At 42.0% G+C, this 24505-nt stretch overlaps 1 protein-coding gene across 1 annotated transcript in view; it reads right to left on the reverse strand.

Annotated features, from left to right (window-relative positions):
* Window positions 1-8758: 8758 nt before the first annotated feature.
* Window positions 8759-24505, reverse strand: part of ZNF706 (zinc finger protein 706) — a 34876-nt gene continuing 19129 nt past the window's right edge. The window contains exon 5 of the transcript XR_012514121.1: window positions 8759-17008. The gene's annotated coding sequence lies outside the window, so the exon portion shown is untranslated. The remainder of the gene's footprint in view (window positions 17009-24505) is intronic.

Below are 24505 nucleotides of genomic sequence, written 5' to 3' on the forward strand. Positions count from 1 at the left end.
CCTTCCAAGCCACCCGTCAATCTGCCTTTACAGAGACAAGCCAGTCAGGTGATGCCTTTTTAGCAGAATGCCATTCCTGACTCAGTCATTTGCCATTTGTGTGACCTTGAACAAGTCACTTAGTCTGTTTGGCTGTCAGTTTCTCCATCTTTAAAACAGGCAGAGTGATTTTTGGGTAGCCGTTCTCACCAGGTTTTGATAATCATATTTGATAATATGGAAAAAGTACTTCAAAATATAAATGAAAAAGGATAGTACTTCAAAACTATAATCACTACAAAATATCATCTTTCTTTTAGTTGTGGAAGTATCCATTTCTAAAGAATTCAAAAAGTCAGAACGAATCAGTAATTAGGTAAAAAAGTTATGGTAGTGCCAACCTACAGACGTTACCGCTGTGTGATTTTTAGCTAACATTTAATGAGTGCAAAGCCAATTGTGTATTTCATTTCATCTTCACAACACTTCCATGAGTGTTGTTGATTTGCATTTTGCAGATGAGACTCCAGTGATAGAATGAGGATCCAGCTCCTGGATAGTCTGATTCCCGAGTCTAGGCTGTTAACGTGCTGCTGGAACACTGTGCTGGGGCCATTTCATTTGAAACACTCTCTGTGCTGTTGGAGGGCAGTTACCAGGTGGTTTCCTGGGAGCTCATAGAGCAACATGGCGTGTGCGCGCATGCGTGCGTGTATTTATGTTTATAAAGAGGAGGCTGCCTTGCTTCCTTATTTCAGGGTCGCTGATAGCGGGGTCCCATGCTAACAATGACCATCTTTTAGGGTCTTCATGGAGAACTTCTAGTTCAGCCAAGAATGTCGTGCCTGGCCTGGTTTCGATGGTGAGAACAGAAGTACTGTTAGTGAGTGTGCAAAGCCAGAAAAACGGAGTCTTGTGACAACACTTTCTAGGCAGAGAAACAGAGTCAACAGGTTTGAAAAGCTGGGCCGCCCAGGTTCCACCCCCTTGGACTGTCTAATCTCACTGTACTGGGCACATGTGCCCTTCCAGAGTCACTCTAAACTCTTCTTGTCCTTTGAGGGCCTGGTGGGCTCACTGCCTGGACCACATCAATGGGCCTCCTTGCCTTTGTTTTCGGGCTGCATTGGGGTGATGGGGAGCCTTGCCAGGAGAAAAGTGAGGCCAGGGCATTATTCTCCTGGCTCCCTCGTCCTGGGTGGCTGAGGTTGGCTGCCCTTCAGTGAAAACTTCCAGCTGTTGCTAGCCCTGGGGCATCATGCTATCCCTTGCAAAGTTTCTTACCTTGCTTATACTTTCATAAAAGTCCCCTTACTAAACTCTCCTCCATTACCTAGATGAAGTGTGCTCATCTGCCACCTGCTGGGACCCTGCCTGATACAGTAGGATGAAGGACCTGCTTCCTAGGACTATTGTGACAATGAAAGGAGTGAATACGTGTAAGGCAGGTGCTCCATGTAACTAGCACGTGGAAGTGGGATTAGCCCCCTTTCCCAGTGCATTTGCAAATGCCCTCTGCAGGGTTACAGTGTGGCCAGCAAATGCTCTGCTTGGCAGAGTGGTTTGTCCAGTAGCCCCACCTCCATTGTCTCTCCAGCTTTGGCTGCCTTGCAAAGGGAAACGATGTGGGCCGGGCGTGGTGGCTCACGCCTGGAATCCCAGCAGTTTGGGAGGCTGAGGTGGGTGGATCACGAGCTCAAGAGACGGAGGTCATTCTGGCCAATGTAGTGAAACCCTGTCTCTAATAAAAATACAAAAATTAGTCGGGTGTGGTGGGGGATGCCTGTAGTCCTAGCTACTTGGGAGACTGAGGCAGGAGAATCGATTGACCCCAGGAGGCAGAGGTTGCAGTGAACAGAGATGGCGCCACTGTACTCTAGCCTGGTGACAGAGCGAGACTCCATCTCAAAAAAAAAAAAAAAAAAAAAAAAGAAATAATATATATTCAATAAATTGAAGTTGGTGATTTGTATTATGGGAAAAAGAGAACAAAATTCATTAAGTTCATTGAAGGTGCAAGTGTAGGGTCAAGTAAGCATATACAGAAGTTATTTATTTATCCCAAAAAATATATTAAACATCTGCCAAGTGCAAAGAATTTGGCAATGAATAATATAGATGTGGCCCCATTCTCTCATAGAGCTCCAGGAGGAAAGACATACAGTGAAACAGGATACTGAGCAATCTTTTCCCTGGGGGAGGTGAGGTATCGACTGAGTTTGAAAGGTCAGTTGGAAACAGCCAGATTGGGGATAGGATGGTAGGCACAGGGGCCTCTTGGGCTGAGGGGATCCCACAGCAAAGAAGACATAGCTGCAGAACAACCAGCAGAGGAGGGAGTGTGACTGTGAGTTGCAGGCTGGGGCTGGACCCTGGCAGAATTTGTCCTTGTATCGAGAAACCTGGACTCCACTGATGAGTTTACGCAGGGGAGAGACAAGGTCAGATTTGGGTTTTAGATGGATCCCTCCGGCTACTATGTGAAGGACAAATTTAAAGTAGACAAGACTCCTGACTTTTGGGGAGGCTTAATAGTCATCAAGGCAGGTGACATGAAAGTCCCAACAAAGTCACAAGTCCAAGTGACAGGGAGGAGGCAACTGTTTGAAGAAATATTTTAAGGGGTAGAATCTCAGCACTTAATGACTGATTGGCTTTGGGATATGAAAGGAAGAGAATAACACTCCCCGCCCAACCCCAGTGTAGGTGCTAGGGTTGATGGATGGATGGATGGATGGATGGCAGAGCCACCAACACAATTAGAGAATGTAGAAGAAAAAGCAGATTTGGGAGGTGTAGTCACTCTTGTCTGTCTGGGACCTTTTGCACTTCTGGCCCCACTTTACTCTGATAATGAACCCCAAGAGAAGTGGGGCCATGATCCAAGCCAGGCCTGTCAAATTCACTCTGGGAGCTTAAATCTATACAGTGACCTGGTTCTCACCCAACAGTCACTAGGTTATTCAGTGATCCCAGTGATTCTAGGAACCACCCTGCAATCCTTCCAATTAATGAGCTAGTTGGGATCAGTTCCTGTTGCTTGCCACCAAAGACTCCTAATGGACAGATGAAGAGTTCATTTCTGGAGCTGATGAGTTTCAGGCCCACATGACATCTATGTGATGACCAGCAGCTCCAGGAAGTACGAATGAGAGAGGAAAGGTCTGGGTTGGAGTTATCAGCACATGAATCATGACTGAAACTAGGAAAGCATTAGACCACCGAGAGAGAACAGCAGTGGACAGAGGGTGGTGTCCAGGAGAACAAGTAAAGGCTGGAGGGGAAGAAAAAAAGGAGAAACAGGAAATTAAATGGCCAGACAGGCCATGGAGAACCAGGAGAGCAGGATTTCCTAGAAACCAAGAAAGTGAGTTTCAGGAATGAATACTTGAAGATTTTACACACAGCTGAGAGGCTAAAGTAGGGGCTGAACTTTGGACTTGAAAAGTAGATTGTTGATGACTCATGGGGCAATCTCACCAAAGGAAGACAGAAGCTAGGCTGTATGAAGTGGCAACCGGCCCGTGAAGCGGGAGGGGAGGAATTAGAGGGAAGGGTTCTGGGCAGTTTTAAACTAGAGACGAAAGAGACAAGATAGTCCTGTGGGGAGGCTGGGTGGAGGGAGGGCTTGTGTTAGTAACTCCAGTCAGGATTAGCCAGATGCAGAAGCCTTCCATCCAAAACCTACTACCATGTGGTCTGAGTGAATCAGTACTTGAATGGTAAAGATAACCCCAACCACACAGAGTTCTCTTTCCCAGGTTGGAATTTTGCCGGCTGTCAGATGCATCATGACTAAGTGATGGGGGTGGGAGGGGGCTGATGAGAATTTTAGAAGTGTGTAAACTGGTAGATTTCTTGTGCTACTTCATGCGTGATCTAGTTTCTAGACAGGTCAGAAGCAAAACAATAATAATAACTAAGTGAAGAAAAAGAGGACAAATTATGTTTGTTCTTTTTGTATTCAAATTAAAAATCCCCTTCCCACCCCAAAATTCAGGAAAAAAAAAAAAAGGAATCAGAAATTCGTATTAAAAAGGACAATAACTGCTCTTATGTTAGCGTATGAGACTATAATCCTGGCTGGCCAAGGGGCTCACTCCTGTAATCCCAACACTTTGGGAGGAGAGATCCTGGGAGGGGAGAGGAGCTGAAGGTTAAGTTGATCGCCAATAGCCAATTAATCGTGCCTATGTAATAAAGCCTCTGTAACAACCCCCTAAGACAGGGTTTCTTTTCGTTTTTCTTTTTGAGATGGAGTCTTGCTGTATCACCCAAGCTGGAGTGCAGTGGCACAATCTTGGTTCACTGAAACCTCTGCCTCCTGGGTTCAAGCGAGTCTCCTGTCTCAGCCTCTCGAATAGCTGGGATTATAGGTTCATACCACCACACCCAGTAAATTTTTGTATTTTTAGAAAAGATGGGGTTTCACCATGTTGGCCAGGCTGGTCTCAAACTCCTGGCCTCACGTGATCCACCCGCCTGAAATTCCCAAAGTGTTGAGATTACAGGCGTGAGCCACCACGCCTGGCCAGGACAGAGTTTCTGGGGAGCTTCCAGATACCTGAACCCATGGAGGTTTGTGGAGGGTGGTATACCCAGAGAGGGCATGGAAGTTCCATACCCCTTCCCACGTACTTGCTTTTGTATCACTTCCATCTGACTGTTCATCTGTGTCTTTTGTAATATCCTTATAATAAACTTGTGTTGACAAAAAGAGTCAAACTCTGAAATATTTGAATAGATTTATTCTGAGCCAAATATCAGCGACCAGTGGCCTGTGACACAGCCCTCTGGAGACCCTGAGAACCCATGTGTCCAAGGTGGTCAGGGTGCAGCTTAATTTTATGCATTTCAGGAAGACATGAAACATCAAACAAATACATTTAAGATACAGATTGATCTGCTCCAGGAAGGTGAGAAAACTCAAAGGAGGTGGGGTTTGAGGTTATAGGCAGATTTAACATTTTTCTGATTGGCAGTTGGTTGAAAGAGTTATTACCAATAAAAAAGAAATATCTGGGTTAAGATGAGAGGTCATGGAGACTAAAGTTTTATCATGGAGATGAAGCCACCAGATAGCAGGCTTTAAGGAGAGGAGAATAGACTGTAAATGTTTCTTTTTTTTTTTTGAGACGGAGTTTCGCTCTTGTTACCCAGGCTAGAGTGCAATGGCACGATCTCGGCTCACCGCAACCTCCGCCTCCTGGGTTCAGGCAATTCTCCTGCCTCAGCCTCCTGAGTAGCTGGGATTACAGGCACGTGCCACCATGCCCAGCTAATTTTTTGTATTTTTAGTAGAGACGGGGTTTCACCATGTTGACCAGGATGGTCTCGATCCTTGACCTCGTGATCCACCCAAAAGTGGATCCCAAAGTGCTGGGATTACAGGCTTGAGCCACCACACCCGGCTGTAAATGTTTCTTGTCAGATTTAAGATCTGTGTTGATGTCAGTGCTGGTCGGCTTTCCCTGAATGCCAATAGGGAGGAGGTCATAATGAGGCATGTCTGACCCCCTAATCCAGTCATGGCTTGAACCAGTTTTTCAGGTTAAATTTGGAGTGCTGTGGCCTAGAGGAGGAGGCCCATTCAGATGGTTGAGCACCCTCAAATTTTATTTTTGGTTTACATCCGTAACTACAAGATTTTTTTCCCGAGTTCTGTGAGCAATACTAACAAATTAATCAAGTGCAAGGAGGGGGTTATGGAAGCCCCAATTTATAGCCAATTGGACAGAAGTATAGGAGACAATCTATGACTCTCAACTGGTGTCTGAAACATGGGGCAGTCTTGTGAGGCTGAGCCCTCACCCTGTGGGGTCTGATGCTATCTCCCTGTAGACAGGATCAGAACTGAATTGAACTGAGTCATTGGTTGCTGGTGGGGAGAAATCCCCACATATTTTCTTGGTGACCAGAGGTCACAGAAGTCTTTTGTGTTGATTATTGAATGAGAGTATAGGAGCAACTGATTTTGTTCATCCCTGTATTCTCAAACCATATAACTCACTTCGGCTCATAGAAACATTAGTGGATGTGATGTGAGCAGAGACTTTAATGTGCTTTTGGGACTTGGCTTTGCCTCTTGCACTTCTGCCATCTGCCACAAGATCAATCTACCCGAAGAGCCTCTGGTCCCAGAATGAGGCGACACTTCGAATAAACTAAACACAACAAGCAGCCTGGAGTCAAGTCTATCTGGTCCCAGCCACCCAGGAGAGTCATAGCCAACCTGCACACACATAAGCAATAAAGATTTATTAATGCACTGAGATTATGTGATTGTTACATAGCATTATAGTAGCAGATATCTGACTACAATAATTGCTCAGATGTGAAACTGTAATCATTTTTTACATTTGCATTTCCTTTATCTTCATCGCTATTCCTCGTCAGGTCCTCTGAAGCTCCTGTGAATCATCTTCCATGTCTGTTCCCTGATTTCCATCCCGCTGCCATCACCCTTCATCACTTCATAGTTGGGTTCTTACAATAGCTTCCTTAATTAAGTCTTATTGCTTCCCCATCCAATCTTTCTTACACAGAAGTGTAGCATGAACTACCTTACAAAGTCCTCACACGACAGGAAACTTCTGCTTCAAAGACTGAAAATGCTTCCATCTTTTTAGAGCCAAAGAAGCCAAGCAATTCAGAGCTGTATTTTATGCATAATTTTAATAATTATTCTTAGCCTAGGGCCTGGTAAAATTATTTCCCCTGCTTTCCATAGCTCTTGCCTTTTATCTTTTTGGGAGCGTCCTAGTGATTATGGGTCATTTTATTTCTTCTCAAATTATATTTTAGAAGTAACAGATAGAAGCTTTGCCTTGCATCAAGGTCAAACTTTTCTCCTTGAGTTGCAAGCCCTTCTATAATTTGGCTTCACCTCATCCTTTTTTTTTTTTTTTGAGATGGAGTCCAACTCTGTTGCCCAGGCTGGAGAGCAGTGGTGCAATCACTGCAACCTCCGCTTCCCAGGTTCAAGTGATTTTCCTGCCTCAGCCTCCTGAGTAACTGGGACTACAGGCACATGCCATCATACCTGGCTAATTTTTTTATTTTTTAGTAGAGACAAGGTTTCACCATATTGGCCAGGCTGATCTTGAACTCCTGACCTTGTGATCCGCCCACCTCAGCCTCCCAACGTGCTGGCGAGAGCCACTGTGCTTGGGTCACCTTATCCATTATTTGACACAAAATTACAAAACTTATCCGTCACTTACAGAATTGTTTATTGTGTGCCAGACATCACTTTAAGTGTTCTGCACATTGTATAGGTTAAGATTAAGTTTAAGTTCAATCATGAGTAATAAGGACCTCGAATAACAGTGGCTTAAATAAGATAGCTATTTTCTCTTTCTCGTGTACAAGTATGGAAATAAGTAGCCAAGGACTGGTATAGTGGCTTTGCTCATCAAGTTTTAAGGGACACAGTTCCTCATTCTTAGGATGTTATCCTCATCCCTATAGTCCAAAAAAGCAACTAGAACATCAGACATCACATCCACATTCCAGGCAGCAGACTACAAGGTATATATATATATAAAAGGAGTAGAGTATATGCCAGACTGGCAGTGGCTCTGGCCTGTAATCCCAGTACTTTGGGAGATGGACAGATCACTTGAGGTCAGGAGTTCGAAACCAGCCTGGCCAAGATCGCAAAACTGTCTCTACTGAAAATATAAAAATTAGCAGGTTGTGGTGGCACATTCATGGAAGCCTAGCTACTCAGGAGACTGAGGCAAGAGAATTGCTTGAACAGAGGAGGCAGAGGTTGCAGTGAACTGAGATTGTGCCACTGCAGTCCAGCCTGGGTGACAGAGCAAGACTCTCAAAAAAAAAAAAAAAAAAAAAAAAAAAAGAGAAAAGTACATGCCAGCTGCCCTTCCCAGGTAGCTGTCAGATAGCATCTGCTTATAATTCATTGGCCAGGCACAGTTATACAACCACACATAGTTGCAAGGGAGTCTGGGAAGTCAAGTGTTTATCCTGGGCAGCCATGTGCACAGCTGAAAACTGGGAGTCTGTTACAGAAAAGAAGGAAGAGGGTAGTGCAGGATTGCTGACAGCCTCTGTCTCAGATATATCCACTCACTTTATCCTCCAGACAATGCCTGCAGATAGATACTATTCTTACACTTGTTTTGAATATAGGGAAACTGAGGCACAGAAAGGCTAACAACCTTGGCCAAGGTTATACAGCTAGAGTGAACTTGGGGGATCTGCCTCCAGAGCCTATGTTCTTCGCTGCCTGCCACACAGCTTCCACGGGCACGAGTCTGGCCCTCTTGAGGCCCAGGAACTGCATGCGCATTCCCTAGCTGTGCTTTCAGCCTCTCCTCTCTTTCCGGAAAGCTGTGTTCTGTACCCTCCCACTTCCTTCAGGGCCCCGGTTCAGGCTCTGCCTGCTCCTGGTTCTCAACGGATGTCCTCCACATCTTCCCCACTGTGATACCATTTTATGACGTACAAGGCCTGAGAGGAAGGGCCAAAGACTTTATGCAGCATTGGGGCATTTAAGGAGTGTGAGGAAGGGATGCAGGTGAGGGCACCATCACTAAAGCCCCTCCAGTCATGCCTCCCCCTGTCTGCCCTACAACAAGGGATGTGCTTGACAAAGACCGACACCCATGACTCTGATTCTTTAGACAGGGCCCTGAATGGCTGTTAGAAGCTTCAACTTCTTTGGTCTGGAACATAAACTGGTAGTAGAATTTGCATAGTGGGGGCAATGCTACTACATAAAATGTCATTTTTAGAACACAAAGCAAAAACAATATTCATCAAAGGAAATGATTTTTATTGTTAGACAAAATATTTCTTATCAGAGCACACACAAATCTAGAGAGCAGCTGCATTTTCAGAACAAACAGATGAAATACCTTTGGTAACTGCTTAGCCCAGGAAAGCCTAAATTGTTTGCAGAATTGTGTTGAGAAGATCTCCGGAAACAACAGAGAGCTAGCTTTCTACATCTGTGGGGCTTTTACGGAACAATGCTCAGCTGCCTTCTAAGCATTAGTATGGCACAGTAGAAGGCACTCTTAGGTGGCAGCAATGCAGAGCTGTGGAAAGGCCAAAGGCCAGAGGATTTGAGGCAGATCAGCTCCCATCTGTGAAGTAGTGTAGTGGGAGGAGCACAGACTCTGGGGTCACACAGACCTGGGTTCTAGTCCCAGACTACCTCTGCCAGCTGTGTGACTTTGGGCAAGTTGCTGAACCTCTTTGTGCCTCAGTTTCCACATGTGCAAAATAAAGAGGCTACATTGGAAGACTTCCAAGATCTTGTCTAGGTAGAAAATTTCTTGGTTCTAAAAAGGTGGCTTATGTGCATAAAATAAATAGATGGAAATACGGTATTATCTCTCTGGACTTTGCTCTCGAATCTGTACTAATACTGGTTATCAAGTATGCACAGCCAGCCTGCTTCTGTTGCATTGCATGATGGCATGTAATGATGGAACAGGGCTGACATGTTCACAAAAGCACTTTTCTCTGTGGGTAGGAGGGGAAAACAGTTCCATTTAGCTGATATCACTAATTTTTAAAGAAAACCATCTGAGCTAAAGAGAACTGAAGATGAATGTGGGAGCTATGAGTCAGCCACTGAATTAATTTTACATTATAAATGACACAGTTTTAAAGTTTTTATATTTTATAATACTTGAAATTTTTCTTTAAAAGAGCACACCCAATACATGCCGATACATGTTAAAAAGATTGAACATTTATTCCCATTCTAAAGCATCTTTAAGACAATGATTGTGCTCTTAGCGATTTTTAATATAAAATACATTTTCTAGCAGTCTTATAAAATGCAAACAGCACTTTTTGTGAAAACTGGCTACTTCACACACACACACAGTTCTTGTTATCTTTGTGGAATTTTTTTCCTTTTTCTCAAATTGTTTTATAATGGATAATGTTGCTTATAAACATCCAGCATTGGCAGGGCGCAGTGGCTCACACCTGTAATCCCGGCACTTTGGGAGGCCAAGGTGGGTGGATAATGAGGTCAGGTGATCGAGAACATTCTGACCAACATGGGGAAACCCCATCTCTACTAAAAATACAAAAATTAGCCAGGCGTGGTGGCATGTGCCTATAAACTGAGCTACTCAGGGGGCTGAGGCAGGAGAATAGCTTGAACCCAGGAGGCGGAGGTTGCAGTGAGCAGAGATTGCACCACAGCACTCCAGCCTGGAGACAGAGTAAGACTCTGTCTCAAGAAAAAAAAAAAAAAAAAAAAAAAAAAATGCAATATTCAGAAAACTTCTGAATAAGTGATATTTACATATAGTTCCTTTGATCTTAAATATCTAACTCTTAAATAGCATATATGAGAAATTGTTTTCCTTTACTGTCGTAGATTCAAAGTGGCATCACACATTTTCAGGTAGGGAACTAAAATATAAGACCTAGAGATTATATAAGAAAGATCTATGCTGGCCATCCTTACCTCAAAGCAAACCAAGACCCAGAGGCAGAGAATTTCAAAGCCTGACTTAGAGGATTATGGAAAATAATTATATCAAATCAAAGTTTGGGACAATCTTGGACTATGGAAAGAAGAAAAGAACATTTAGCACATTGTTAAAAATAGATACTCATTCTCTTTTAACCGAAGACAGTTCTTTAACATCTTACATTAGCAACACAGACAGATTGGACCCAGTTTTAGTTCATTCTCTGTCACTTAACCATTCCAGGCCTCAATTTTTTCATCACCAAAATGGGGGTGATATTATTTCCTAGCAGGCTAAGTGTGCAGCTGACAGGAGACAATGCACGTGCAATGCTCTGTAAATCATACAGCACTTTGAACGCAGAGGTCTGCTGTTATGGGTCAAGGCTGTCAGGAAAGCTCATGGTTAATGCGAACGACCCGGAAACGACTTGTAGCTGTTTAATACACGTTTTCAGTATCAAAACTGCAAGCGGGATTCAGTTTCAAAGAGCATTATTAAGAGAAAAAAATCTGCTCTGCAGATTCCAACTGTGATGTGGTGCCTGTTTCTTGGCACAGACCTCCCACTTAAACTCATTAAAGTTCCACACAGGTAGAAAACGAATGCTTGACTTGAGATCTGCCATGTGGACCTAAGAGATGGAATTGTCTATGGCTCTTTTATTTTGGTTAAAAGAAAGCAGTATTTGCTTTATTTAAAAAAGAAAAGTAGGGGGAGGGGAATGTATGTGGGTTTGTTTTAAGTGCTGAAGAAAATTGTTCTAAGCAGCTGGAGGAATAAAAGGGAGGAGCACTAAAGAAAGAATGTGCTAAATCTAAAGATGTAAGAACAACACCCAGGAATTGATTGAAAATGCTGTGGTGACAAGTGAGGCATGTAATGACAAGAAAGCAGCATGTGTGCATATTGAGGAGGTGCATGTGGAAAACAAGTTTCTGCTTTTAATTAGCTTTGCCATTGGGAGGACCTTCTCCCTCCACTTTCTGTCCAACTCTTCCAGTCCAGAATTCCACTCTGGGTTCTTACGATGTGCTAACGAGGCTGCAGGACAGCTCTGATTGAATGGATCAGTAATGCCGGCTCAAGGCCACCTAGAGAAGTGTTCTCTCAGCTTGACAGATGCCCTCTAAAGAAAAACCTGCAAGAGCACCAACCTTTTTGATAGTGGCTTAGATGCTTGAAGCCCAATGTCATTCTTTAGGTGAGATAATGATTCTTCCCTGCCTGGCCCACCTATGGCCCCTTCTGAAATTAAAAATTTTTAGGAATATGTTGGAAAGTCTACTTGTTTTTCTTCAATGTCTGTCCTCTTTCTCTCTTGACAGAATCTTGGTTTTTACTGATTGCACAAAATAAAGACATTTCCCAGCCTTCTTTGCAGCTGGAGTGTGTGTATGTGTGTGTATGTAAGGGGAAGTGCTGGGTGCAAGCTCTGGGGAGGGAGTATCCCTATCCTACTCTTTCCTGTCTAGACCATGCAGATGGCGGCCATCCCTAGAGATAATGAAGCTAGACGGGAGATACCTGGGTCCTTGACACCATGGACCCGCCATACTAGTCTTTGGCTGCAAACTCACACATTGTCATGGAAGAGAAATAAACCTCAATTTTGCTTAAGCCATTGATACTTTAGGTCTCTGCTGCACACAGCTTAACCTGTAGTCCAACAAATGTTATCTTCTTGACTAAGTCTTACCTTCTTACTCTGATGATTTATATTCAGAGAATAAATTTAACTTTGTCTATATCTGGGGTAAAAAAAAAAAAACATTTGAAAGGACTCAACTTTTCAATAAATCTGGTTATCTCCAAAAATACTCCAGAATATTCATGTGATTGGAAAACTGGGCTACTTAGTAGAAAAAGAAATGTTTTTTCTTTTCTTTCTTTTTTTTTTTAAATAGGGGATTCTTTGGGAAGCAAAGATCTCCAAAATTTAGTCTTCAGCTGCATCTGCAGAATGCACTTAGTACATGTTTGGTCAATTCAATGTTCGTTGGTGAATTTGGCCAGCAAAAGAGAATGTGAATGCACAGTGCATGACAGTGGACTGAGCTTTGGACATCAACGGGGAATAAAAATCAGTTCAGCTCCTGCTAAAATAGTTTTCCATTGTCTGAATCAGAACTGAGCACAAATGAGTCACCAAAGTTAAAGCTAAAAAACAACTAAGTTGGGCTAAGAGTCCAATAAGCCAAAGCCAAGTCTGTTATACGCTATTTTATGGAATTATGGGGAGATAAAGAAGGTTTAGAAAAGAGTAAGGTGGAAGACTCTGTGTTGGGCTTGTGTGTGTATATCTCAAGACGTTTTCAAAAGTTCATGGAAAATGTATGAGAAAACTATGCATGTGTTTCAATTTTTTTTTTTTTTTTGGCTAAATAAACTCATACTAACTTGTTATAACATGTCTGAATAGGATCTACTGTGAGGCTCTCAGAAGGATAACACATCAGCTTGAAAAGAGCCCCTATGAGAGCAAATGAATTTTGCTAAAATTGAAGCAAAAACAAATGTATCAAATTTATGTTGACACTTGAGTAAAAGAATGGTGAAATCACTGATGCTTTATGAAAACTTTAGGAGTAAAATGCCCCAGAGAAATCAGCAGTTTACAAATGGATAACTTGTTTTAAGAAGCAATGAAATGATGTTGAAGATGAAGCCCATAGTGGCAAACCATCCGTATCAATTTGTGAGGAAAAAATGCATCTTGTTCGTGCCCTAATTGAAGAGGACTGACAATTTACAGCAGAAACAATAGCACCACAGACAACTCAATTGATTCAGCTCACACAATTCTGACTGAAAAAAATCAAAGTTGAGCAAATTTTTTACTCCATGTATGCCAAAACCATTACTCCCAGATCATCTGCAGACAAAAAGAGTTTTCAATGAAAACTGGAAACAAGTAACATCAAGATCTTGAAGCATTTCTTTAAAGTAACAAGAGATGAAATATGGCTTTACCAGTACATTCCTGAAGACAAAGCACAATCAAAGCCATGGCTACCAAGAGGCATGAAGTGCTCTAGTCAAAGCAAAAGCATACTAGTCAAGAGCAAAGATCATGGCAACAGTTTTGGGGATGATCAAAGCATTTTACTTGTTGACTTTCTGTAGGGCCAACAATTGTTAACATCTGCTTATTATGAGAGTGTTTTGAAAACGTTAGCCAAAGATTTAGCAGAAAAACACCCAGGAAACCTTCACCTGAGATCCTCCTCCAACATGACAATGCTCCTGTTCATTCCTCTCATCAAACAAGGGCAATTTTATGAGAGTTTTGATGTTAGGCATCCACCTTACAGTCTTGATTTGGCTCCTTCTGACTTCTTTTTGTTTCTTTCCTCAGTTAATAATGAAAAAAAACAAAACAAAACAAAACAAAACAAACAAACCCTCAAAAAACCAAAAAGGCAGCATTGACATGGTTAAATTCCCAGGTCCCTCAGTTCTTTAGGGATGAACTAAATGATGGCTAGTATCATTGCTCACAAAAGTGCCTTGAACTTGATGGAGCTTACGTTGAGAAATCAAGTTTTATTTCTGAAGTCTCCTGTGTGTGTATATGTGTATGTACGTTCCTAAGATGAAGTATAACATCACTTTGGACAAAATTCTTTATATTAAAATTCACTTCCAGGATAAAGACCTATACAACTATAGGTCTCAAAAAATATCAGAACAAGAAAGAGGACTAGAGATCTCTCTCTCCAGGTTAAACATCATTACATTATCAATGAGGTTTAAATGTGGATGCTCAAGCAACTGTATATTCATCTAAACTGAGTAACAACGCAGTCTACATTTCTCCATCATATCCATCATATAATGTGAGGATATTTGAAGTGATTTTGTCACATGTAGGGTTAAACTCCATTGCCAGCACCCCTCAATGTACCCAAACAGGCACAGTCTACTTTTCCTGATTCCTTTTTAAATCTCACAAGTTATCCTTTAAAATAAGCATTGTATAATTTTTCCCAGGAAACATTCAATTTTATTAGCTGGTATTGTCTGTGAGTCACCTTTTGGACAACTGGGTTGACATTTCCTTAAATCCTGTCTTTTGGCCACTCTCATTTATCATAAGTTGTAAGGACTTATGGCTATGCAACTTTATCTGCCTATCTTTTCAGTGCCTCAAGAGCAAATTTTTAGGGCCTAGACACACATTTTTGTGTTCTCTTTTAACTATGTTTGTTTCATCCTTTCTAATTTTGAGAAATGAGAACACTACCTTTCATGAAGAAGAAATGGAAAGTAGGAGTTATTTGTTGATGTGAAAGGATAAGATGTATCACATGGAATAGAGCCTTTTAAAAGTGTTATTTTTCTAAAGTCTAAACAGCAGTAGTTCTCAACCCGGGCCACGCATCAGAACCACCTGGAAGGCTTGCAACAAGACAACAACAAACAAGCAAACGATTATGCCGATCCCCACTCCAGAGTTCCTGATTTAATTGGCCTGGGGTGGGGCATGGGCATGTGTGTTTTTAAAAGTTCTCCAGGAGATTTTAACATGCAGAGTTGAGAATTACTGCAAATCTAACCATTAGAAAAGCATAACCTTTCTTTTTTTAAAGGCCTGACTTCCATAGGAAATCTTGTCTGTTGTCCCATGAGTTACACTGCAGCAAAGCTTTGATAAAAAGGGATTTTCAGGCTGTAAGCCCATATACTCATGGAAGCTCTGAGCAACACAAGGTGTTAGCTGACTTAGCTCAGTGGTCCTGAAAGTCTAATTTTGGATAGAATCACTTGAAGAATATATTGAAAATGCTGATTTCTGAAGCTCCCTTCCTGCCCTCCTGAAGGTTCTAAATTGCTTGGGAATGTAGTTAATGGGAGAGGTACCAGCACCTACATTTGTAACAGGCAGGCGGGCCCAGCAGTTCTAATGCTGCTGTCTCACTCTGAAGACCACAGCCTTACCCAATGGGACACACAGCCTTGAAAAGCATGGAGGACTACACCTTGAGCAAGATTTGAAATACTGTTATAAGTAAAGCTTTTCAGTCTTGGGCATGAATGGGCAATAACCTCACAGACCAGGGCTGGCTTAGAAGTCAGGTCTATATTTTGACCAGCAGATCTAAAAGGAATATCTTACTCTGGGTCAGAAAAACAGATGCTGACAAAGCTGTCTTTTCTGAGGTTCCCAGCATTTTTGGGGTCTTTCTTTACCAATCCCTCCCAACTGCAGTGTTCTGTTCATTTCTTGTCAGCTGTTGTCTTTACATTACTCCCTTTAAAATTTTTAATTTCCAAATATAACTTCTCTTTATATTGACCATTACACATTTGAAAGCCTCAGCTTTTCAGGAGTTGGCCTTCCAGCCAATTCCTAGCAGCTGGTGCTGTTCAGGTACCCTGTGAGTGCCTCTGTCTGTCGGAGAGCTCAATGCAACTCCAGGCCTGGCGAGGTACCTGAGCTACTTCTTTCTCACAACGATTATAAGTGATTGTGTGACAAACTGTTTTTTAGGGCTCCATTCCTCTTGCACCATATTCTCTTCTAGTTTCTGGCCATGGAATCATACCTATACTTTTCTGAACTTCGCACAATCTATCTCACTAAAGTTAAGTCTCTTGGACCCCAGTGCCTGACTCCATTCTACCTTGGAGTGTGTTGCCTGATTACCCAGGGTCTCCCTGCTAGAACCTGGGTATAGCTTTTGCTCTTTTCTGAGTTTTCACACCACTTTTTTACTAGTCATGATACATCTTTTACATGTAATTATAAACTCTACAATGATACAATTTTCCTTCTTGGTGAGAATTAGTAGAGACCCTATTTTTTTTTCATTCATTTCCTCAGATATGAAATTGTCAAGTCAATAATTTTCCAAATGCACTTTCTAAGCAGACTGAACATTCTAGTAAAGGCCTAGAGAGCTGAAAAATATTTTTACTACATCTTTCCTGTCTTAGTTTGAGACTGGGGTTAGGAAATATGGCCTACGAATGGTAGTGGCTTGTGGTTCCTGGTTTTAAACTGCTCCCATGGTAGAATCACCTGCGTCTCTCTCATCTCCACACAAATATTCTCCACCACGCTTCTTCATGCAGGCTTCTGGTTCTGTGTACTTTCAAACATTTTGGACACACACTGCTCCTCTGCTATCCTTTCTCTCAGGCCTTCCACATTCTAGTCCTGAGCCCTGTGTTTCAGAGGTATCTAGGAAATCCTGATTTCTCCCAGGTGTTAACATCTCAAGTTCCTTTGCTTCATATTCACACTTGAAATCAGATATAATATTCCTTACTTTTTCCTCCTGCTATTTTTGCATGCAAATTAAGAGATTCTCCAATTGCTTTGTGTCACAGGTTTTCTTACAAGTAATAGGGTTTACAGTTTCACCTGAGCAATTTTTCCACCCTCTTAAATTGCAGTTTAAGGTCTTCTTGGTGAGGTTACCGAATCTCTGGCAAGCACATATTCTTTCCAGTCTTCACAGTGCAAGCTTTGGCCCTTGCTAGGAGTCCATCATTCTGCCATGACATTTGCTCCCAGGTCATCTGCTTGCAAGAGGCAATCAAGAGTTTGGGAAACCCTTACAAAAGAAATGACAATAGTTTATTTTTGGCTCCTGACATTTTGTGCTCCTAATACCCAGTTATCCTTTCTGCCCCACAGTCAGGATGCCTTAATCGGCAGTAAATCGTGCGGCTATAACCCAGAAACAGACATTGTTACTTGTTTCAGCGTTGGTCTTAATGTCCCTGAGGCCTAACTGCTGACCTTGTCCTCCCTGTAGCTGTGGCCATCATTTACTGAGGGGAGAGAAGTCCTCTGCCTCCTGCTGTAATAATGGTTTTCTTATTGAACCCCTCAAAGGCTGGCCTTGTTTAGGTTAGGTTATCATTCAGCATTCTTTGGATTCATTATCTCCGATCTAGGTCAGAAGACGTCTAAGTGACACCACCCAGGTCCAACCTCCAAGGGTTTCCACATGCTGATAGGAAACCTGTCTCCCAGACACTCAACGTCCTGACTGAGAAGGAGGCCCTGCTAACCTGGGCCTTCTCTACTCCCATGGCTGGGAATAGCTTTTGTTCTTCCTTTTTTTTTTTTTAGTCTAATCCTGGCAAAGTGGGAAGAGAATTATTAGTCCTAATGTTCTTTTTACAACAACTTCTTTCTTAAATCAATCTCTGCCTGTAATCCCAGCACTTTGGGAGGCTGAGGCAGGTGGATCACCTGGGTCAGGAGTTTGAGACCAGCCTGACCAACATGGAGGAATCCCATCTCTATTAAAAATAGAAAATTAAGGAGGCTGAGGCAGGAGAATTGCCTGAACCCAGGAGGCGGAGGTTGCGGGCCGAGATCGCGCCATTGCACTCCAGCCTGGGTAACAAGAGCGAAACTCCGTCTCAAAAAAAAAAAAAGAAAAAAGAAAAAAAAGAAAATTAGCCAGGTGTGGTGGAGCACATCTGTAATCCCAGCTACTCGGGAGGCTGAGGCAGAATGGCTTGAACCCAGGAGGTGTCAGTTGCGGTGAGCAGAGATCACGCCATTGTACTCCAGCCTCAGCAACAAGAGTGAAACTCCCTCTCAAAAAAGAAAACTTAGGATTCCTTTCCAGCGATCACTTCTGCCTCTAGTGATTAATCATCTCTCAGTTACCTTTCACAACAAAATTCTTGAAAAGAAAGTTCTATACATGCTGTTTCTACCTTCTCATCTCCCATTCCTTCTTTAACCCATGAATCTGGCATGCATCCTCACCACTCATTAGCAAATACTCTCAGGTTGCCCGAGTCCCCACTATGCCCTCAGGTTAGCGAGTCTTTTCTCTAATCCCGCTTGCCCTCCCCTCAAGGTCATTTAACTGAGTGCTCCCCCAGAAACACCCCTGCTACTTCTCTCCTTTCTTGCCTCCTATTCCTCTACTTAACCTCTGAATGTAGGGGCTCCTCAGGGTTTGGTCTTGAGCCCTCAGTTTTCTATCTATAATCCTTTCCCAAGTGATTATAACCCTAAAGCTTTAAGAATTTTCTACATGCTGACAATTCTGGAATTTATTATCTCTAGCCCAGCCTCCCTCCCAAAATCACATATGCTTCTGGACATATGTGCTTCAAGTACCTGACACTGCCACTTGGCCAATGGCCATCCCAAACTTATATCCAAAACTGAGTTCTTAATTTCCTAGCACATTCCTCTCAAATCTGTTCCTTCTCCCATGTTCTCTATCATCTCAGTATATGGCCTATCGATCCAGTTGATTAGAACAGAGACCTGAGAGGCATCTTTGATTCCTCTTTTTGCTTCATCCCATGCACAGAAGCCATCAGCAGGTCCAAGTTTCCAGCATCTTCCACTTGGATTACTGTGATTACAGATGACTCCTCATCTGTCTCCCACCACCACACCCCCTTGCCACCTTCCAAATGATCCTCACACAGCAGGGAGCCTGCTCTTCACAGAACGTAAATCTGATCACGCTGCGCCCTTGCTCAGGACATTTGCTGCTCTTCCCATCACATTTAAATAGGGCAACTTTTGCCTGAGGACACCATGGGCTGGTCAGCGGCTTTCTCAGAACTGTGCCTCAATCAGAGGCATTTCCTACCCAGCCCCTCCTTCCTTCTCCCCTCACAGGTACGAGACCTGCATTAGGATGTGAAGCCTGTCCTGGCCTACTCCTGCCGCCTCCACCTTTATCTTTCCAAAGTATCCCCTAATCTACTACACTTCTAATTCAGCTGAGGCAACAGCTTCCCAGGGCTGCTTTTGAACCTTGAAATATCAGTACCATAAAACATGGTCCAGAAAAGCTTACTTTTATCTGATAGTATGTATAAAACCATCTGTTCATTTCCCATACCTCTTCCAGACATGACCTTCAACTGGATTAAACAGAAAAAACAAAAAACAAACAAAAAAACCAGCTGTGCCCCAGAGCCTTTGGGTTATCATGCAGGGCTCTGATCATTAGAAATACATTCCAGAAGTCATTTAACATGTGTTCCTACCGGAGTCAGCAGAATGGGTAACCACGGACACACAGCACATTCTGGCAATTCTTGGGCCCATGCTCCAGAAAGGCAGCCTTAAGTTCATACTCAGGCTTATAAATAGCCAGTCATCAACTGCTACCAGTTGTCTTGGTACTAGTGACATAATCTTGTAGCTGCTGGTGACTAGAAAGTGTCATTAATTCTGCGGAGAATAAAACCTGCTCTCTACATCAGAGGGGGAACTGCATTCTAATTTTGTAAGTTGTGTGATGTGGTACTTCCCCCCTTCTCTGACTGAAAATCAGTATTTATTCCTGCTCTGCCTAAGCGCCATGAATACCAAAACCACTGTCTATTTTGTTCACTGTTATAACCCATGGAATGTACTCCATAATTATTTGTTGAGCAAATTATGATATAGATGCTTTCATATTATCTCACTTTAGCCTCAAAACAACCCTGGGAGGTGTGTATTATCTTCATTTTTCTGGAACTCAGAAAGATCAAGTGACTTTTCCAAGGTCAATTGGAAATTGTTACGACAGCAATGTTTCAGACAGCAAATATTCAAGCAGCATATTTGCCAGGGTCAGAAAATTCACTTGCTTACTGTTTGGCTAACATTAATTGAATACTCTTTTTGGTCCCCAATCTTTTTGGCAAAAGGGATGAGATTTGTGGAAGACAATTTTTCCATGGACAGGGTTGGGGGCGGTGTGGTTTCAGTATGATTCAAGCACATTACATTTATTGTGCACTTTATATTATTACACTGTAATATATAATGAAATAATTATACAACTCACCATAATGTATTAATAGAATCAGTGGGAGCCCTGAGCTTGTTTTCCTGCAACTAGACAGTCCCATCTGAGGGTGATAGGAGACAATGACAGATCATTAGGCATTAAATTCTTATAAGGAGTGTGCAGCCTAGATCCCTCACATGCACAGTTCACAATAGGATTCGTGCTCCTGTAAGAATCTAATGCCGCCACTGATCTGACAGGAGGTGGAGCTCAGGCAGTAATGCGAGTGATGGGGAGAATCTGTAAATACAGATGAAGCTTTACTTGCTCGCCTGCCCACCCCTCACCTCCTGCTGTGCAGCCTGGTTCCTAACAGACCAAGGACCAGTGAGGTGGGGGGAAGGGACCCTGCTCTAAGCACTTAATGTTTTTATCACATTTAAGAGACAGTTAACTATTACTACCACCCCTACTTTACAAATGATGAAACAGATTTGGACAGGTAGAGTGACTTGCCTTAAGGCCATACAGGGAAGGTGCAGGACTGAAACTGAAATATAGGTCTCATTCAAAGTCATGCTCTAAACTCTTACTCCATTTGGCTTTCTTTTCCAACAACAGAACACAATCATTCCTCCTACCATTTTTTTTTTTTTTTTTTTTTTTTTGACAGAGTGATGGAGTCTCATTTTGTTGCCCAGGCTGGACTACAGTGGTGTAATCTCGGCTCACTGCAACCTCCATCTCCTGGGTTCAAGAGATTCTCCTGCCTCAGCCTCCTGAATGGCTAGGATTACAGGTCTGCACCATGAGGCCCGGCTAATTTTTGTCTTTTTAGTAGAGATAGGTTTCGCTGGGTTGGCCAAGTTGGTCTTGAACTCATAACCTCAAGCCATCTGTTGGCCTTAGCCTTCCAAAGTGCTGGGATTATAGGCATGAGCCACTATGCCTGGCCCAAGCATTTCTTTTAATAAAGAAAAACAGAGTATCATCTTTGAGAGACTAATGAAAAGTCAATAAAACAAATAGGGTAGAAATATAAATCACAGAGCAGAATTGTATTTTACGTTTCATTAAAAAAAAAAAAAAGCGGCCGGGTGCGGTGGCTCACGCCTGTTATCTCAGCACTTTGGGAGGCCGAGGTGGGTGGCTCACGAGGTCAAGAGATTTGAGAATATCCTGGCCAACATGGTGAAACCCTGTCTCTACTAAAAATACAAAAATTAGCTGGGCGTTATGGCGCATGCCTGTAGTCACAGCTACTTGGGACTTGAAGCAGGAGAATCACTTGAATTCGAGAGGTGGAGGCTGCAGTGAGCTGAGATCATGCCACTGAACTCTAGCCTGGTGACAAGAGCAAGATTGTATCTAAAAAAAGAAAAAAAAAAAAAAAAAGAAAAGAAAAGAAAAAGAAAAGAAAAGTAAAAGGAAAGCAATGGCAACAAAAGCCAAAACTGCAAAATTGACAAATGGGATCTAATTCAACTAAAGAGCTTCTGCACAGCAAAAGAAACCATCATCAGAGTGAAAAGGCAACCTATATAGAATGGGAGAAATTTTTGCCATCCATTCATCTGACAAAGGGCTAATATCCAGAATCTACAAAGAACTTAAACAAATTTACAAGCAAAAAACCAACCCCGTCAAAAAGTGGGTGAGGGATATGAACAGACACTTCTCAAAAGAAGACATTTATGTGGCCAACAAACATATGAAAAATGCTCATCATCACTGGTCATTAGAGAAATGCAAATCAAAACCACAATGCAATAGCATCTCATGCCAGTTAGAATGGCGATCATTAAAAAGTCAGGAAACAACAGATGCTAGAGAGGATGTGGAAAAATAGGAATGCTTTCACACTGTTGTTGGGAGTATAAATTAGTTCAAACATTGTGGAAGACAGTGTGGCAATTCCTCAAGGATCTAGAACCAGAAATAACATTTAACTCTGCCATCCTATTACTGGATATATACCCAAAGAATTATAAATCATTCCTACTATAAAGATACATGCACACATGTATTTATTGCAGCACTGCTCACAATAGCAAAGACTTGGAACCAACACAAATGCCAATCAATGATAGACTGGATAAAGAAAATGTGGCATATAAATTAAACACTATCCCCTTCAAGCTACCAATGACCTTCTTCACAGAACTGGAAAAAAACACTTCAAACTTCATATGGAATCACAAGAGAGCCTGCATAGCCTAGACAATCCTCAGGCAATCATAGCCTAGACAATTCAAAAAGAACAACGCTGGAGGCATCACACTGCCAGACTTCAAACTATACTACAAGGCTACAGTAATCAAAACAGCAAGGTACTGGTACCAAAACAGAGACATAGACCAATGGAACAGAACAGAGGCCACATAAGAAACACCACACATCTACAACTATCTCATCTTTGACAAACCTGGCAAAAACAAGCAATGGGGAAAGAACTCCATGTTTAATAAATGGTGTTGGGGAAATTGGCTAGCAATGTGCAGAAAGCAGAAACTGGACCCCTACCTGTCACCTAACACTAAATGGATTAAAGATTTAAACATAAAACCTAATACCATAAAAACACTAGGAGAAAACGTAGGCAAAACCATCAAGGACATAGGCATAGGCAAGGACTTCATAACTAAAACACCAAAAGCATGGCAATAAAAGCCAAGATAGACAAATGGGATGTAATTAAAATTCAGAGTTTCTGTACAGCAAAAGAAACCATCATTATAGTGAATTGGCAACCAACAGAATGGGAAAAAATTTTTGCAATCTACCCATCTGACAAAGGGCTAATAACCAGAATCTACAAAGAACTAAAACAGATATACAAGAAAAAAACAAGCAACCCCATTCAAAAGTGGGCAAAGGATATGAACAGACACTTTTCAAAAGAAGACATATATGAGGCCAACAAACATATGAAAAAATGCTCATCATCACTGGTCATTAGAGAAATGCAAATCAAAACCACATTGAGATACCATCTCATGCCAGTTAGAATGGGAATCATTAAAAAATCTGGAGACAACAGATGCTGGGGAGGATGTGGGGAAATAGGAACACTCTTACACAGCTGGTGGGAGTGTAAATTAGTTCAACCACTGTGGAAGACAGTGTTGCAATTTCTCAAGGATCTAGAAATAGAAATTCCATTTGACCCAGCAATCCCATTACTGGGCATATACCCAAAGAACTATAAACCATTCTATTATAAAGACACATGCACACGTATGTTCACAGCGAAACTGTTTACAATAGCAAAGACCTGGAACCAATGCAAATGCCCATCAATGATAGACTAGACAAAGAAAATGTGGTACATATACACCATGGAATACTATGCAGTCATAAAAAAGGATGAGTTCATGTCCTTTGCAGGGACATGGATGAAGCTGGAAACCATTATTCTCAGCAAACTGATACAAGAACAGAAAACCAAACACTGCATGTTCTCACTCATAAATAGGTGTTGAAAAATGAGAACACATGGACACAGGAAGGGGAACATCACACACCAGGGCCTGTTGGGAGGTAGGCGGTTAGGGAGGGATAGCATTAGTAGAGATACCTAATGTAGATGATGGGTTGATGGGTGCTGCAAACCACCATGGCATGTGTATACCTATGTAACAAACCTGCACATTCTACACATATATCTCAGACTTTGAGTGAGAGAGAGAGAGAGTGTGTGTGTGTGTGTGTGTGTGTGTGTGTGTGTATAAAGGGGATTTTACATTTTACAAAAGCACTTTTCCAAAATTAGAAAAAAAAATCCTCCTCACAGTGCTGTGAGATGGGAGAAGATACTGCTTTAAAGCTAAGAAACCTAGGCCTCGGAGACTTGAGTCACTTGGTGACAAACTGAGGAGAGCTTCTGAATGACTCCATCACTTCTCCATACAAAAACCTTTCCCACCGACACCTGATCTTCCAATTCACATCAAAGGACACCAGCGTAGAAGCTTTTGTGCATATTTTTGGCCCAGACATTTAACGTCTAGGAATTTTCTCATGAAAATAACTACAATCACATTTAAGAATAAAATGGATCTCAGGGTTTAAACTATTGATCAGAAAGATTATCACAAGGTTAGTATTATTTTCTGTTCAACCAACAGTGAGTGTGAATGGCTCAAGGTGAGTTCTATTTTCATGCTACCAATAAAGTCTAGTGCATTTACATATATATAAACATAATTTATAACTGTTATCTTATAATTTTATAAATTGTTTTAAAACTATTACTTTATGTGCATTTTATATAATTTATATATAAAATCAGATTTTATATATAATTAGTCATAAACTGCATAACCATATTTTGGCCAA

Source organism: Saimiri boliviensis, chromosome 15 (genome assembly GCF_048565385.1).
Source record: "Saimiri boliviensis isolate mSaiBol1 chromosome 15, mSaiBol1.pri, whole genome shotgun sequence".
Lineage (NCBI taxonomy): Eukaryota > Metazoa > Chordata > Mammalia > Primates > Cebidae > Saimiri > Saimiri boliviensis.